Genomic DNA, 16,338 nt, shown 5'->3' with positions numbered 1-16,338 from the left:
TTCATGTCTCTCAGTTGGAAGAGTCCCCCAGAAGGCATACTCCAGAAGTCCCCTTGCCAGTTCCTTGACCTTGGTTTTCCTGAATTCAAGGAATTGTTTTTGTTTTCAACAATCTTTATTGTTGTTGTTGTTGAGTCATACAGTCATGTCCAACTTTACATGAACCCATGGACCTTTATCCATGAAGTTTTCTTGACAAAGATATTGGAGTAGTTTACCATTTCCCTCTCCAATGTGTCCTCATTTATCCAGATGATAAAATGAGGCAAATAGAGATCAAGTGACCTGCTCAGGGTCACACAGCTAGGAAGTATCTGAGATCATATTTGAACTCAGGATCTTCTGTCTCCAAGCCTGATTCTGGCCACTGAACCATTTAGCTGCCCCTTTCCTTGTATTTTCTGTGCTGTTCTTTGTCCCTATAGGCTAAGATAGAGGGACTCCACAGTCCTACATCCCTTTCTCTAGCACTCAGGCAGCCTCTATCTTAGTTCAGGACCTCATCAGCTCTTGTTTGAACTAATTCAATAATCCATAATTTATTTCCCTGTCTCTAGTCTTTCATTTTTCTAATCCATCCTCCACAGAAATACCAAATCTCTATCACTAAGCACAGGAATAACCAGGTCAATCCTTAGCTTAAGAAGCTTTAGTAGTTCCCTCTTGTCTCCAAGTTGAATACAAACTTCTCTGCCATTCAAAGGTCATCATAATTTGGATCTAACCAATCTTTCCAAAATGATTTTATATCCATTTCCCTTATATCCTCTATACATTCCATCTAAATTCAACTTACTTGCTGTTCCCCATGATCAATACTCTATTTCCAATTTCTATGTCTTTGCACAGGCTGTGTCCTCATGCCTGGGACCTCTCTCTGCTTATCTCTGCTTCTCTGATACCCTAGATCCCTCCAAGGCTCAGATTAGAGACCAAATTCTTCAGGAAGCCTTTCCTGATTCACCGGCTTCATCTCACACACACACCACCCTGCCATGTTAGTATTCTCTTCTGCAATGGCCTTGATTTTTCTCTGTATGTCGTTTTATGTGAACATCAGACACACAGATTCAGGTAGACACGACTGGCAATTGAAAAAAAAATAAAGGGGCACAGCTAGGAAGCACAATGGATAGTGCCAGGTTTGGCGTTGAGAGGACCTGGGTTGAAATCTGGTCTCAGACACTTCCTCTCTGTTTCACAGCAACTCTGGGCAAGTCACTTAACCTCAATTGCCTAGCCCTTGCTGCTCTTCTGTCTTAGAAGTTGTACTAAGAGACAACATAAGAGTTTTTAAAAAAAGGGAAAAAAAGGCAGTAAAGCTGGTAAAATGAAAAAAAATTAATTACGTTAAATTCAGACCATTTTTCCAAGTGATGTAAAATTTCACATCAGTTCACCCAATCATGCACATTCTCATTCTGAGAAGCCTTAGTGTGAGTCATTACATTGTTTTTCTCCACCCAATAACTTCCCCTATCAGTCTTTGTCCAGAGTTCTCACTTGCAATAAGCCATGTCCGCATCAGAGAAGTGCTTCTCTTTCCTTAAATAACACTATTTGGTTATTAATAATGGTCTCAAAGAACTGCATTGTGATTCTGACAACTCTGATAAGCCTAAGAAAAAAAAATAATAAAGTGCCTAGGTAGGTTCACATAAGAAATATTAAATAATGTAGTTTGCTATTATATATGATTTTCAAGTTACTTGAAGGATCTTAGAACATTTTGATTGTTTAAAAAGAGATCTTACTAAGTATTTTTATAATTATTCTTTCCCATGTCTTTCAAGAAGTGAGCTGAGATGAAGAATTGGTTATATTTCAGAAAATTACATAAAAGTACTGGGAACAATCTTCTGAACAAATTTGACTTCGTTGTGGATGTACACATCACAAAGTCAGCGGTCTGCAGACACCCCATTTCTGTCTGAGACCCCAAGCTTTTCGGTTGACTGGTATTTACACTTTATGGAAAAGAGCCAGATTATACAAATTCACTCCAGAAAGAGGCTGACCAGTTTGGATCTTCTTTTTCCTTGATGAGGTGCCCTGGAGGTAAGACAACCTGCTCTTTCTATAAGGCAGCTAAGACCATCTGTGCCATAGAGGGATGGCCAAAGTTACACTGTCTTTATCCACATCCTCAGGAGCATCTAGATAAGTTCCAGGACACTACAGAAAGGCATGTACAAATCCCTTGGCAAGAATATTTTGCAAGGTACTTCTGAGAATTTTCCTTATTATTTTTACTCCCACTATGATTATTGATTACTGATTCTCATACGCAGTTAGTTATTCGATCAATAACTGGGATTTTTACTTACTATTAAATCTATAGTTATCACTTAGCCCTAAAACACTGAATATCTAATGGGACTACACACAGAGGACAAAGAGACATTAAACAATGAATATTGCAGTTGCTTAATTAAGTTGTCCTTTACAGTTACAATATATGTTCAAACACATTTCCCAGAGTCCTTGAATTTCCATTTCTTGTCCTTAAAGAGGCTTCCTGCCTCTGTTTTCAAAAGTTCTAGATAGTGAGAAAGATGCCATCTTGGATTTTCCTTACGTGTGGTTGGCACAGGGAAGGGTCCTCTTCATTGCTATCCAAGTTGCTGAGTTTTGGGGTTGGGAATGAAGTAAGAGCCAAGATTTCTCCTGGAGTATTTCAGGTACCCTGAGAGGAAAGCTGAAATTCTGGGAACCAAAGATAGAGGGGAAGAGTAGTGTTGATGTGAAAGAGACTAGAGCAGGATTTGGGACCAACCAGGATGAGGTGATACAATGGAAGAGGTGGCAGGTCTGGAGTCAGGAAGATTTATCTTCCTGAGTTAAAATCTGGCTTCAGACACTTATTAGCTATGTGACCCCAGGTAAGTCATTTCACCCTATTTGCCTTAGTTTCCTCATCTGTAATGTGAGTTAGAGAAGAAAATGGCAAGTCATCTCAGGATCACTGCCAAGAAAACTCCAAATGGGGTCAGGAAGAATCAGACACAAATGAAAATGATTCAACAACAACCAGGGTAAGAGTTGGGGTGCTGTATTATGCTGTAAAACACAGTCATGGTAAGAACAACCAGAATGTTGCTCCAGTGGCTCCCCTTCTCACTTGAGGATATCAACATGAACTCAAAAGCTCACCAAATCTTTTTATTTTGGTCTTTCACTTTTGCTAGCTGGGAAGAAGACAGAGGAGAAAGGGGAGGTGATGTAAACTGCATTGAAACCTGTAGTTTACTACTTGAAAGCCTTTTACAGTTTGGGGTTCTAGTCTTACTCAGTTGTTTCAATAAATCATATGACTTGGAAAGTGAATTTTTAGGGGGCAGCTAGGTGGTTCAGTAGATAAAGCCAGTCCTTGAGATGGGAGGATCTGGGTTAAAAGTGCTGGTTCTGGACTCAGGTTGACCTAAGTTCAAATCCAGACAGGCACTTACTTTGTGACTAGGAAAATCACTTCATCCTATTTTCCTTAATTTCTCCATCTATAAAATCAGCTGAAGAAGTTAATGGCAAAGCCCTTCTTTGCCAAGAAAACCCCAAATGGGATCATGAAGAATCAGAATTGACTGAAATGTCTGAACAACAATAAAAGCTATAAATCACCTACTATGTACCAAGTACTTTACAAATATTATCTCATTTAATTCTTAAACCCCTCTGGGAGATAGGTGTTATTACCCCCATTTTACCGTTGTGAAAACTAAGGTAAATTGAGGTTAAGTTTCTTGGTCAAGTTCATATGCTAGTGATTATTTGAAGCTGGATTTGAACTCAGTTCTTCCTGACTCAGGTCTAGCTCTCTGTACAATATGGCATCACCTAGTTGACTCCTGTAACTAGTACATGAATGGACTACATGGATGTGATGGAATAGCCCTGTAACATAAGAAGTGATTAATAGAAAAAATTCAGAGAAATAAGAAGATGATTTATAGAACTGATACAACATGAAAAAGGCAGAACCAGGAAAACAATGAACATAGTGACTAAAACATTGCAAATGGAAAGAAAAAAATACTGAATACCATGTAATTATCATGATCAAACTGGAGATGAGAAAATGCACCTCTCTCCTTTCCTCACAGAGGGTAGGAGACTGTGGGTAGGAAACGTTATTTACACTATTGGGTTTGGACCATGCATCAATTAGTTTCCCTGGACTGTTCTGTTTTTCTCTTTCTTATCCTTTGTTACAAGGGATGGCTTTCTGGGGAAAGGGGAGGGATGGGATATATTTGGAAAGAGATCAATAACAATTTTTAAAAATTCAAGGCAAATTGTTGAATTCTAGGAATAGATAGCAATGGATGAGGAAGAAACAAAGCTACACAGAATGAAGGTTCAAAGAACAGAGAAGAGAGTGGATCCTTTTTTTGGGGGGGGTGATATGCATGTTTATATATTCCAGATCATATTTCTAGATCTCTCTTGATTCTGGGGAGTCAACTACTGCCATATTTCTGCTTATGAAAGAGATCTCAAAGTGAGAAAGAATTTAGGTTACTCAGAAGTACTTGGAGTGCCATCTGGTGTTCATCCCCCTTATTTTGTTAATTAATTAATTAGTCATGTGACAGCTTATTAATACTGTTCTCTGTCAATAGGAGACATCAGGGCAATGTGAAAGAGGCAGGGGCACATAGTTCTGGAGGAACCACTGGGTTTACTACTTGTAGCATCAGTCACCTGTTGTGTTTGTATTTACTTATCTGTGTGTGAACAACTCAGTGGCTAGTGTCAAGCCTGGAACCAGGAAGACTCATTTTCCCTGAATTCAAATCTGACCTCAGACATTTACTGGCTGTGTGACCCTGGGCAAGTCACTTAACCCTGTTTGCCTCAGTTTCCTCATCTGTAAAATGAACAAATGGCAAGTCACTCCAGGATCTTTGTTAAGAAATCTCTAAGTGAGGTTACAAAACTCAGGTATGACTGAAGCAACTAAACAAAGGGGACAAACTTGATTTACTATGTCCTTGGAAGGTTTTCCAGGATGAACACTTCCATTTGCAAGTCTTGGAACTAACATCCCTCCCTGATACCTTGAGGTTTCTGAAAAATGTGCTTGTGCTCCCATTGTCTGTCCCTCACCCCCATCTTAATTCCACCAACAGCAGCTCCCTCGGGATACAGCTTTTTTGTTTGGGAGTGTTAAGTGGTACCAATGAAGGCATGAAAGAGGGCTTCTTTTTTTTCCCTTGCTGCCATCCCCATTAGTGGCTCATTTGGAGGAGTCCCTAATCACTGAGAAGATATTGTGGTACAATGAAAAAAGCACTGAATTTGGTCTACTTTTTGGGCCCTTTCATGTAATTTCATTTTCCTTTGGCATGGAGCAAAGGCCAAATCCAATTGGGTACAAGTTTCATTGACGATGACCTGGAGGTCAGAGTAAACCACCTTTAGCGATAGAATATTATCTTTAGTCTAAAGGGTATTTTTAATAGGAAGCTGTTGTTAAGTAGCCCATCTCTTCTAGTCACTTAATTCTCCACTAGCCACTGTCCCTTGGGACTTTACTGGAATTCTGAAATATCCTAGAAACGCCCCTGTCTGGGTGACTCTGGGCAAACCACTCTACCTCATGGGCCTCTGTTACTCAATCTATTAAGTGAAAGAATTGGACTACACCAATTCTGCAGTTATTATATGATTTTAAGTCAGAAATATTTTTTTCTTGGTTTATTGTATGCCAATGATTTCTTTAAACAAATCTTTATAATAGGGTAAGACTGGAGTGTCCTCTCTGGGTTGGGCCTCAGGGCTGAATTAGGCAGAGGAAGATGGACCACTGGAGACATTCCAGATGAGGTTAGCAGGAATGGGAGCCAAGAGGAAAGAAAGGTCAAGAGACCAAAGGGAAAGGACTCAAATTCTAGGGGAAGGGAGATGCCACCCATCGAATCTTATGTCCCACTTCTCTCTAATGCAGTGGTTCTCAACCTTTTTAATGCCGTGACCCCGCAATACAGTTCCTCATGTTGCGGTGACCCCAAACCAAAAAATTATTTTGGTGGCTACTTCAAAACTGCAATTTTGCTACAGTTATGATTTGAAATGTAAATACTTGATATGCATTATGCATTCTCATTGCAACAAATCAAACATAATTTAAACATAGCGATTAATCACAAAAACAATATTTCATTATATGTTGAGAAATATTGATCCAGTAGGAGGCAGCCTGAGTGCTGGGGTGGGAGGTAAGTCCTGCCTGCGGAGGGGGTCCGCAGACGCTGCCTTCTTCTTCCTGTTGTCTCCCTCCAGCTTGAACTGAGGCTTCACTTTGCTGGGGTTACTTGGCTCTGTTATTCGCTCCAGGAGTTATCCGCTCCAGGACTTGTTCTTAACCCCTCTGGAGCCAGCCTGGGTGCTCTCTCTGGGTCTCTGTTTGAGTCCGGTCTCCAGGCAACAGGGTAAATCCATTGCCCCTTATAGGGGGAGGGCTGTTGATAGGTAACTAATATTAGTACAATGTGTGGGCAGCAGTGTCCCTGTTCTTTCCGAGATCTTGCTGTAAAGTAGCATGATTTCTCAGTGGCTAAAGCTATTGGAAATGTGTATTTTCCAATGGCTGTAGGCGACCCCTGTGTTTTGGTCATTCAACCCTCACCGGAGTTGCAATCCACAGGATGAGAACCCCTGCTCTAATGTATAAGTGGAAAATTTCTACCTTCGAACTACATTCCCCAGAATTCCTTTTGTATTTCCCAGAATTCCTCTCCTCCCTCCATCACTGTGGTCACCTTTGTATATAAGTTTAGGTAACTCTTCCCTCTCTTTCTCTTCTCTGGCTACTGTGGCTGAGTTAGCTTCTTTTTTACTCTAGCTTTTTTAGTTATTATTAATAAATCTTATTAAATATAATACTTTGGAGTTATTGTATATTCATTTAAAAATCTACACCACTCTGCTTAAACTAACTTCAGTGTCCTTCCCTACTTCTACCCTGTCTGTGTACTCTCTCAAAGCATATATATTTCCTTCTTTGCTCATTTGCTTCCATTGTTTTCCCACTTGGACTACTCTTCCTGAACTGTCTCTAGATTTTGCCCATCCTTTAAGGACAAACTCAAGCCCTACTCCTCCATGATGGCTTCCCTCTTACTCTGGCTTATACTGAGGATATTGAACTTGACTTAAACCTGAAAGAGAATTGTTATGATTTATTTGGACAGAGTGGGACAAGATGGCATTCAATATGCCTTACTTCTAAAAAAACCACTCTTCTTCCTTTCCTCCCTTGACCATCCATCCTCATTCCCTCTTCCCTCTTAAGTTTCCTGTTTCTGAAATAATGGGTCTCTCTTCTGTTTGCGTCGTAGCAAATATTGGCTTGTTCAGAGCCAGTACTAGGCAGCCTGAGAAAATGACTAAGTTTAGATAAGATGCGATCTCTGCCCTCATGAAGCATACAGCGTGCCATGTGCTTCATAAATATTTTTGAAAGAATGAAGGCACATCTGATATTTCCTTGCACCCAAGTGGCGTGGGCCAGGATACTGGTGTTAGGCTCAAGGTGAGCTCTCCAGGCTCTCACAGTATCTGCTAGGATTGTTGGGAATGGTGAAATTATAGAACATATCTGAGAGAGTTGAAGTTAATTTAGCCCCAGGTGGATTAATCAGAGACCCAGCTATGGACCCTTTTGGACAAGGAGAATTAAAATCATCTCTAAAACCCTAGTGGGGAGCTCTTCAGACCCCTGGGAGCCTCCTTACCAGCTGCTTTTAGCTTCCCTACCAGTGATTTTTATCTTTCTTTTACTTTTCCTGACAGCTTTTAATGGGCCTTGGGAACCTCTTTTACCTAGACGTATGTGAGTATATTTTTATCTAATGGATTGTTTATTTGAACCCTCAGGCTCTGGGTAATCCATTGAACCAGATGTGGAATCTTGAACCTGGACACTAAGAGATGGCTTCCAACTATTTGCTTTTATTTTACTGGTATTTAATGTAGTCTAAAACTCAGAATTTACCTTGCTCTCTAATCAAGGGTGGAATGAAGAGGAGCCTCCTCTGGTCCCATGGCTTCCATCCACTTGTCCCATCCATCTGTGCTCCATGCCTCAGACTTAATGTGCCCTTTGACCTCCTCTTACATTTGTGTAGTGATGAGGAATTTCTCTATTGATCTGTGTCCTACTGGCCTTCTTTAGAGGAACATCTCTTTGGATTTGGGGGTTTTATTCCTACTAAAATACAGATCCCTGGGTGGGATGGGTGTCATTCGATTAGCCATTCCTACCTCAGTATGGAGAAGTTTGTTAGACTCTTTCCATCTATCAGGTTAGACTAGAGAGGACAAAAGAGGGAAAAGGGGGACACAGATCTGAGAAGAAGGGGGGAAGAAGGGGGCGCCACCGAAGGAGGAAAAAAGGGGTCAGAAAGAGGATATTGGGTGCACTGAACCTTCACTCATTAGGTGAAGTCTACAGGGTAGTTAGAAAAATGCTTTCTCCCTTTTTTCCCCTTCCCTTGTCCCCTTGCCTTTTTGCTTTCTGGTCCGTCTCCCAGCGTTTGCTATAGTAATGATGTTTCTCACTTCCCAAGCACTTGGCTTAGAAGAGGACTCCAAGGGGATTGTGTGTGTGGGCATGTGTTTGTGTGTCTGTGTGTGTGTGCCTGTGTCTCTGTGTGTGCCTGTGTGTGTGGGCGGATGTGTGGACAGGAGACAAAGGGCCCCTGAGTGAGATCCAGGGCACAGCTGAACTGTCCTGAACTTTCCCTCTTGTTCTCAAGGAAAGGCAGAATCCAAGAACCACCCACAGGGGCCGCGGTTGGCCCTGTTGAATCAGGGCTGGAATGTGCTGCCTTTCCCGTTAGCAATTGTTTTTCTGGTTAGTGAGACTGCTTGCTCATTAGAGAGCAGCTCTTTCATTCCTACACTGGAGTCACTGACCCTTTAGAAGCCTTTGTTTGAGGAAGGGCATATAGAAAAGGAGGAGATTTGGGCTATCTCTTCCTCCTGGTTTTCTCTTGCCAACCTTTAACTTTTGCACCTTCTGGCCCAGTGTGACCCCATCCTTCTCTGGCCCAGTGAGACCCCATCCTTCTTTGGCCCAGTGAGACACCATCCTTCTCTGGGCCAGTGAGACCCCATCCTTCTCTGGCCCAATGAGACCCCATCCTTCTCTGGCCCAGTGAGACCCCATCCTTCTCTGGCCCAGTGATACCCCATCCTTCTTTGGCCCAGTGAGACCCCATCCTTCTCTGGCCCAGTGAGACCCCATCCTTCTCTGGCCCAGTGAGACACCATCCTTCTCTGGCCCAGTGAGACCCCATCCTTCTCTGGCCCAGTGAGACCCCATCCTTCTCTGGCCCAGTGAGACCCCATCCTTCTCTGGCCCAGTGAGACCCCATCCCTCTGGCCCAGTGAGACCCCATCCTTCTTCTGGCCCAGTGAGACCCCATCCTTCTCTGGCCCAATGAGACCCCATCCTTCTCTGGCCCAGTGAGACCCCATCCTTCTCTGGCCCAGTAAGACACCATCCTTCTCTGGCCCAGTGAGACCCCATCCTTCTCTGGCCCAGTGAGACCCCATCCTTCTTTGGCCCAGTGAGACACCATCCTTCTCTGGCCCAGTGAGACCCCATCCTTCTCTGGCCCAATGAGACCCCATCCTTCTTCTGGCCCAGTGAGACCCCATCCTTCTCTGGCCCAGTGAGACCCCATCCTTCTTTGGCCCAGTGAGACCCCATCCTTCTTTGGCCCAGTGAGACACCATCCTTCTCTGGCCCAGTGAGTCCCCATCCTTCTCTGGCCCAATGAGACCCCATCCTTCTCTGGCCCAGTGAGACCCCATCCTTCTCTGGCCCAGTGAGACCCCATCCCTCTGGCCCAGTGAGACCCCATCCTTCTCTGGTCCCTTGCTGTCCTAGAGAACACAAAGGGCAAAAATTCAAAACTGAGGCCCAGAGCTGGACTCATTTTTGGTAGAAGCCAAGGGATTGTATGCCCCATTAGAGATATAGTTTATATGGCACTGTATCTCTGAATTAATCCAATTTAATAAGTATCTATGAAATGCCTACTTCATTCCAGGCACTACGCTAGGTTCTTGAGATACAGAGATAAAAATGGATCAGTTCTGTCCCCAAGGAGCTTATATCCTACTGAATGAGATTGTGCCACCTGCATCTGATTGTGTCCATGGCCGCCATATTAGAATTGTTGATTGTGTCCATGGGCACCATATAGAGAATTGTGCCATATATAGAATTCAGGGACTGCCTTATGTGTTTGTGCATTCAATTTTGTATGTAAGTGTGTGCCAGCTTTGTGAAAGTGTGTTTGTGTATGCAGTGCCACTTTTGTGTGACTAGGGGTAAGAAAGAGGGGATACATTATGTAGATTTTATGTGACAACAAAAGGGAGGGAAGAAATGGTGCAAAGAGAGATGGAGAGGGGAAAGGAGCTGAAGACAAACAATCAGCTTTGTTAAGCTCCCCAAGTCTTTGGGTCCACATGCCTTTCCAGGCAGGCAGGTGGTACCAGGCTGGTGGATGTTTCCCAAGCAGCTGGTTGGGGAGGGTTTTTTGGCGGGGTGGGGAGGTTATATTTATAAAGTGCCAGGGCCAAGTGTGCCCAGAACATTTGGTGCAAATTAAATGCCTTTTCCAGTCTCATTAGGAATGCAGCAGAGTAGGGGTTGGAAACATGGTAGGATAGTCATAAACTCTGTCCCAACTGAGCTTCTTCTAGACTTTTCATTATAAGCAGTGTTTTCCAAAGGTTCATAAATCTCCTGGTGACCTGCTGGAGTCAGCGTCTATGGCAGGGAGAGAAATGTTAAAACCTTTTTGACAAAGTTTATTTTAATCATTTTTTTAAGAAGCGAAGTTAGGGACTTTTTCCAGAGTACCACAGCACCTAATTCCAGGTCCAGTGCCCTAGATCTAGTGCACCACTGAGCTGCTCAATGGAGCCTTGGTTTGGTCTTCTCCTAGACCATTTCATAGTCATCTCCTTGATGGGAGTAGCTGCTTCTCGTTTGTCCTCCCCACTCCAGAGCTTCATGTAAAGAACAGTGCTATGTACTTAGTGAGTGCTTAATAGTTGCTCATTGGATTCGATTGGACCCATATTCTGTCTTGTATTACAGTTATGCCCAACAAAGAGTTGTGGTGAATAAAGACCTATAAGTTAAGAGGAAATTCCTTTAGAGAATTTCAGAAAGGAAAAAAAAAGTATACACACACACACACACACACACACACACACACACACACACACACATATATATTCTTTAGCATCTCCCTGATTTGACGCCCTGAGCTCTCTTTCTTAGGCTCAGACCTCGAAGAAATAACATAATTTCTGTGAGGGCTCTAAAGACAGCCCTAATACCAGGAGAAATTATTCTTGCTAATGCTGATCCAGTATCAGATGTGCAATCAATGCAAAATTAGTTGGTTTTTTTATAGGTTTCTCTTCCCTGGCTTTGGCTTCCCATCATAAGTCAGGAAATCAGGTTCATAGGAATTCAGATCTTAACTGAATTTCCCCCCTCTTTTCCTTTTCCCAGTTTTGATCTAATCAATCTGATTTGATCTAATCCTCATCTATAAAATAGAAGAAGGTAGAGTATTGGATCAGATAATTCCTAACATCCTAACCCGTTCTCAGGATGATCTAGGACTAGAATTTTCACATCTGTATGATAGTGTATGCTTTTTGTTTCATATGTCTTTGTGGGTCTATGAATAGGCTCTTGAATCACAACTACTGTTGGAAGGTCCTTTAAAGATCATCCAGGCAAACTGCCTTAGTTTGAAGAGGCTCAGAGAGAAGTCACACAGAAAAGGGGGCTGGCTCTCCTTTGCTTCCTTACCCTAACATTATTTCTTTTCTCTTTTCTCTTATCTCCTGATCTTAAATCATTTCAACTAACATGAATGGAATCACAAAAGTTAAGAATTGGTGGGGAATTAGACAGATGAGGAAACTGAGGTTCACAGAGATTTTTTTTGAGTCACCCAGTGCCATGTCTCTTACTCCTTAGCCTGGCTCACTGAAATGTTAGCACAGGCAAGGGCATGTCTGCATGTGCCTTTTGCCCATAGCCAATGAGGGGTAAAATTCCAAGACTAAAGTATTCTAATGCTTCCTGGAGGCGACCAAAGATCACTTCCATTGACTCCTGGAAATGATCCAATGGATCATTGAGAAGAATGGAAGGAAAGCATGTTTAAACTCCTTTTTCCCAGGGTTGTTGGGTTTCCATTTCCTTTGCTCTCTTGGAGATTGATTTGGTTTTAGGTGAGAAAGAAGAAAGAGAATTAGAAGCAGAGCAGGGCATTGTTGTCAATGCTGGTCACCAGCAAGGATTGACCTAAATGATGATTTTTTTTTCCACTTGGGGCTGTTGCTGTAGCTACAACCCCCAGTTTCTCCTCCTTGTGGTCAGCTAGGACAGTGTAATAGCTAGATACCTATCCTTGCCCAGAGAATGACGGGGGGGGGGGGTGGGGGGGGTGGCTATAGATCTAGGATCCAAAGTAGGCAGGAACAGAGTGGAATCGATATATTCCCTGTTCTTTATTTCCTTGCAAGGAACCAGAGTGGAAAGATTGGACCATGAATCTCCCCAAATACAGTGAAACCAAATAAGAAATAGTGCCTGCCACACTCTGGTGCTTACTCCTCCTTTTTTTTCCTCCAACGGTTTGCCAGGCTATTCAAAACTGACAATCCCTGTCCTTTTTACTCTTTCCCATTTAATGGCTGAAAGGAATGAAATAAAAGGGAGTTTATCCTTTTCAGCTGTTTGCTTTACAGCTTTATTCTTCTTTATTATACTACCCCATTTACTTCACTATGTCTCAATAAGTTACATGGCCATTGAACAGTTAATTGTCAATTGTGGGAAGAAAGGCATACTAGTACATTGTTGGTGGAGCTGCAAATCAATACAACTATTTTGGAAAACAATTTGGAATTATGCAAATAAAGTGACAAAACTGACCCACAAATTCTATTACTCTGTTTGTGTCTCAAAGTGGTATCTCGTTGATGAGAAAAGAATCACTTCATGCATAAAAATATTTATAGATATACATTTAGTGATAACAAGGAATTGGAAACAAAACAGATGCCCATTAACCAAGGAATGACTAAACAAATTATGCCTCAAGAATGTAATGCAATAGTACTATGCAGCAAGAAATGATGAATTAGGTGAATATAGAAAAGCATGGAAAGGTCTTTATGAACTGAGTCAGAGTCAAGAAAGTAGAGCCTAAAAAACAATATACACAATGACTACAACAATGTAAATAAGAACAGCTGCAAGAATATCAAAAGTGAATATCAAAATTATAAAGAATAATTATGGCACCAAATATAAGACCCATTCCCTTCCAACCTACCTCTTTTGTGCAGAAGGGAGTCCATGGGTACATGGTATGTTGTACATATTTTTGAACTTTTGCTACATATTGATCAATATTGCTGATTTTGTATCTTTTTTTGAAAATACTGTTTCTATAAGGGGGTTAACTCTAGAAGGGAAAAATGGGGAAGATTCTGTAAGAAATTTTGGTGTTGTTAAAAAAAAGACATTAATAAAATCTTATTTTAATAAAGAGAAAAAAATAAATGATCTAGGTCCTTTGAATGAAGTTGGTCAGTTGTGAACAAGAAGGGGAAATCCAAATAACAAGGATTGAGATCAGAGATGAGAAAATTTCTCTCTCTCTCTCTTATTTTTTTTTTTGCAAATTCAGTGCATATTCTAGGTCATATCTTTAGATTAAACCTAAGAGCTTGGGGATGAGGAGTTGGGTAGGGGGAATATATCGATTTCTCATGTGTTGTCAAAGCACCACATGGTGATCAATGAGGATTATTACAGCTATTGAAAAACCTGCACATGGATATTGACTTCATATGATGTCGCCACTGGACTGGTAGCCAAAATCTGCACTATTCCTCTAGCTGATTAATTATGTCACAACTTGCTGTTTATCATAGATTTAAGAAAACAGAGGAATGAGTGGAGTGGATATGACTATGGAAGCCTAGCACCTAGCATCACCTACACTTGTCACACACATCACAATTGAAAACACTGTCTTCTGGAGAAAGGGAGCAGCTAAGAAAGCCTTATGGCTGATGTTCTCCTTATGATCTGTTATTTTGACCCAGTAGAGCCAAAGGGAAGAAGGTTTGCTGAATCAAGACCATCAGGTTGACCTCAGGATTATTGTTTTTAATAACAATAATAATTCAGCACTTAAAGATGAAGAAAGCATTTTTTTTCTTGCAGTAACCCTATCAGTCTGGCAATATGCATGTATTAAGTCTTTGGTCTATGCCTGTTTAGTTTCCTCATTTGGGGAGTTGAGGCAGCCAGATGAATGTTGGTCCTGGAGTTGGGAAGACTCCTCTTCCAGAGTTCAAATTTAACCTCAGACTCTTGCTCTGTGACCCTGGAAAAATTACTTAACCTTGTTTGCCTCAGTTTCCTCATCTGTCAAATGAGCTAGAGAAGAAAATGGCAAATCACTCTAGTAACTTTGATCAAGAAAACCCCTAATGAGGTCACGATGAGTCAGACACAATTAAGAAATGACTGAACTTTGAACTTTGCAAGCCCTGGGTATAGAAAGAAAGACAAAAATGTAGCCAATGCTTTCAAAGAGCATGCAAATACTTATTATATATATAATATATAGAAGATAATCCATCTTACTACCAACAGGAGTGATCAAAAAAGCATTGTTATAGAAGGTGGGATTTGACCAGAATCCTTGAAGCCATGGAATTTAGGAGTCACAGGTGAGGAGGAAGGACATTCTAGGCCTGGGGTACAGCCAGGACAGGACATAGGCACAGAAATGTTACTATGACACAAGATGAAGTTGTTGTTGTTGTTGTTGTTTAAGTGCCTATATTGATTAGCATTCCTGAAAAAAAAAAAACCAGCATTAGAGGAAAGCCAGGTCTAATATTCTCTGCCATGAATATTAAAGGAAATTTAGGATTAGAATTTAGAAATTAGAATTTAGGATTAGAAATTAAAGGAATATTAAAGGAAAAAAATAAAGAAAAAATAACATTAATATTGCATTTTTGAGATTTATATACTTTCCTAATAACAATTCTTTGAGGTAGATGATCAATGTATTGTCCCCATTTTACAGATAAGAGCACTGAGATTCAAGAAATTAAGAGGCAGCGGCAAGATTAGAATTTAGAACTCTTGATTCCTGGTTTAATTCTGTTTCTTTTTAGGAAACACTGGGGATGGTCTGTGAGACCATCTGAGACCTCACCAAAACCCAAGTTCCCAGTGTTATCTCAGGGACCCTGAGGCATGTAGAGGAAGGGTCAGAGCCAGGTCTGATACTGGATTTGGCAGCTACTCACATGGAATGGTGTGAAGAATGCCTTCCTGCTCAAAAATATCTCTTCCACTACCAGAAGGAGAAATCTCTCTGCCATTGCCTGTGCCTGAAGTCCTACCATTAGAGCACTGTTCCTTTGGGTCTTAAAGATTTGTTCATTTCCAGAATTTTTTTTTTTATTAATGAGTAAATGCCCCTGAGAAGGGTAGCTGGATTGAATTTTAGGAATGTTTATAAGAATAAAAAAAATCTCAAATTGGGTAGACAAAGGTAGGCCACCTCTCAAATTGGGTTCAAAGAACTGATAAATATCAAAGGGGGAGATCATGGCCCAATAGCCATTTATCCCAGAAGGAAATTGGAGTTTTAGTGGACTTTGGACTGGAACATGAGTCAACACCATTCAGTGGATCAGGAGAAAGGTAACCTAATCTTGGGCCACATTCAAAGAAGCTTGATAAAAGGAAAAACTTGCTAATAATTAGAGCTATTGGAAAGTTCATTGGGTTACTCTCCAGGAAACTTGTCTGGGTGATTTAGAACTAGTTCAGTTGGCCGTCATCCAAACAGGAAAGGGTCCCGTGCACCGTGGAGGGATCACCTGCTCTTAGGAGGTGTGTAGGTTCTCCCTCCGGAGGGGTTCTTTGGGCAAAGTCTGGAAGGTCACTTGTCCAGGATGTTGTAAAGAGGATGCTTGTTCGGCCCAGGGCTGGCCTTGACGGGTTCTTTTCCATCTCTGAGATCTGGGGATTCTTTGACCCTGGGCGGGTGAGGGGTGGGAGAAGAGCCCAAAAGGGAGGAAGGAGGCAAAAGCAGACTTTAGCTTCCTCCGACTTGTGCCAAGGGCTGGCTCTGGGCCTCGCGGCCCAAGGACTGGCTCCTTTCTTCCCCCACTGTCTGGGTAGCCTTTATACCTCCCTCCTGGACTTTTCTGCACATTAGGCAAGGGTGGCCTACCCTCTTTCTGACT

Source organism: Monodelphis domestica, chromosome 1, assembly GCF_027887165.1.
Source record: "Monodelphis domestica isolate mMonDom1 chromosome 1, mMonDom1.pri, whole genome shotgun sequence".
Classification (NCBI taxonomy): Eukaryota; Metazoa; Chordata; class Mammalia; order Didelphimorphia; family Didelphidae; genus Monodelphis; species Monodelphis domestica.
Note: the sequence above shows the minus strand (reverse complement) of the source record.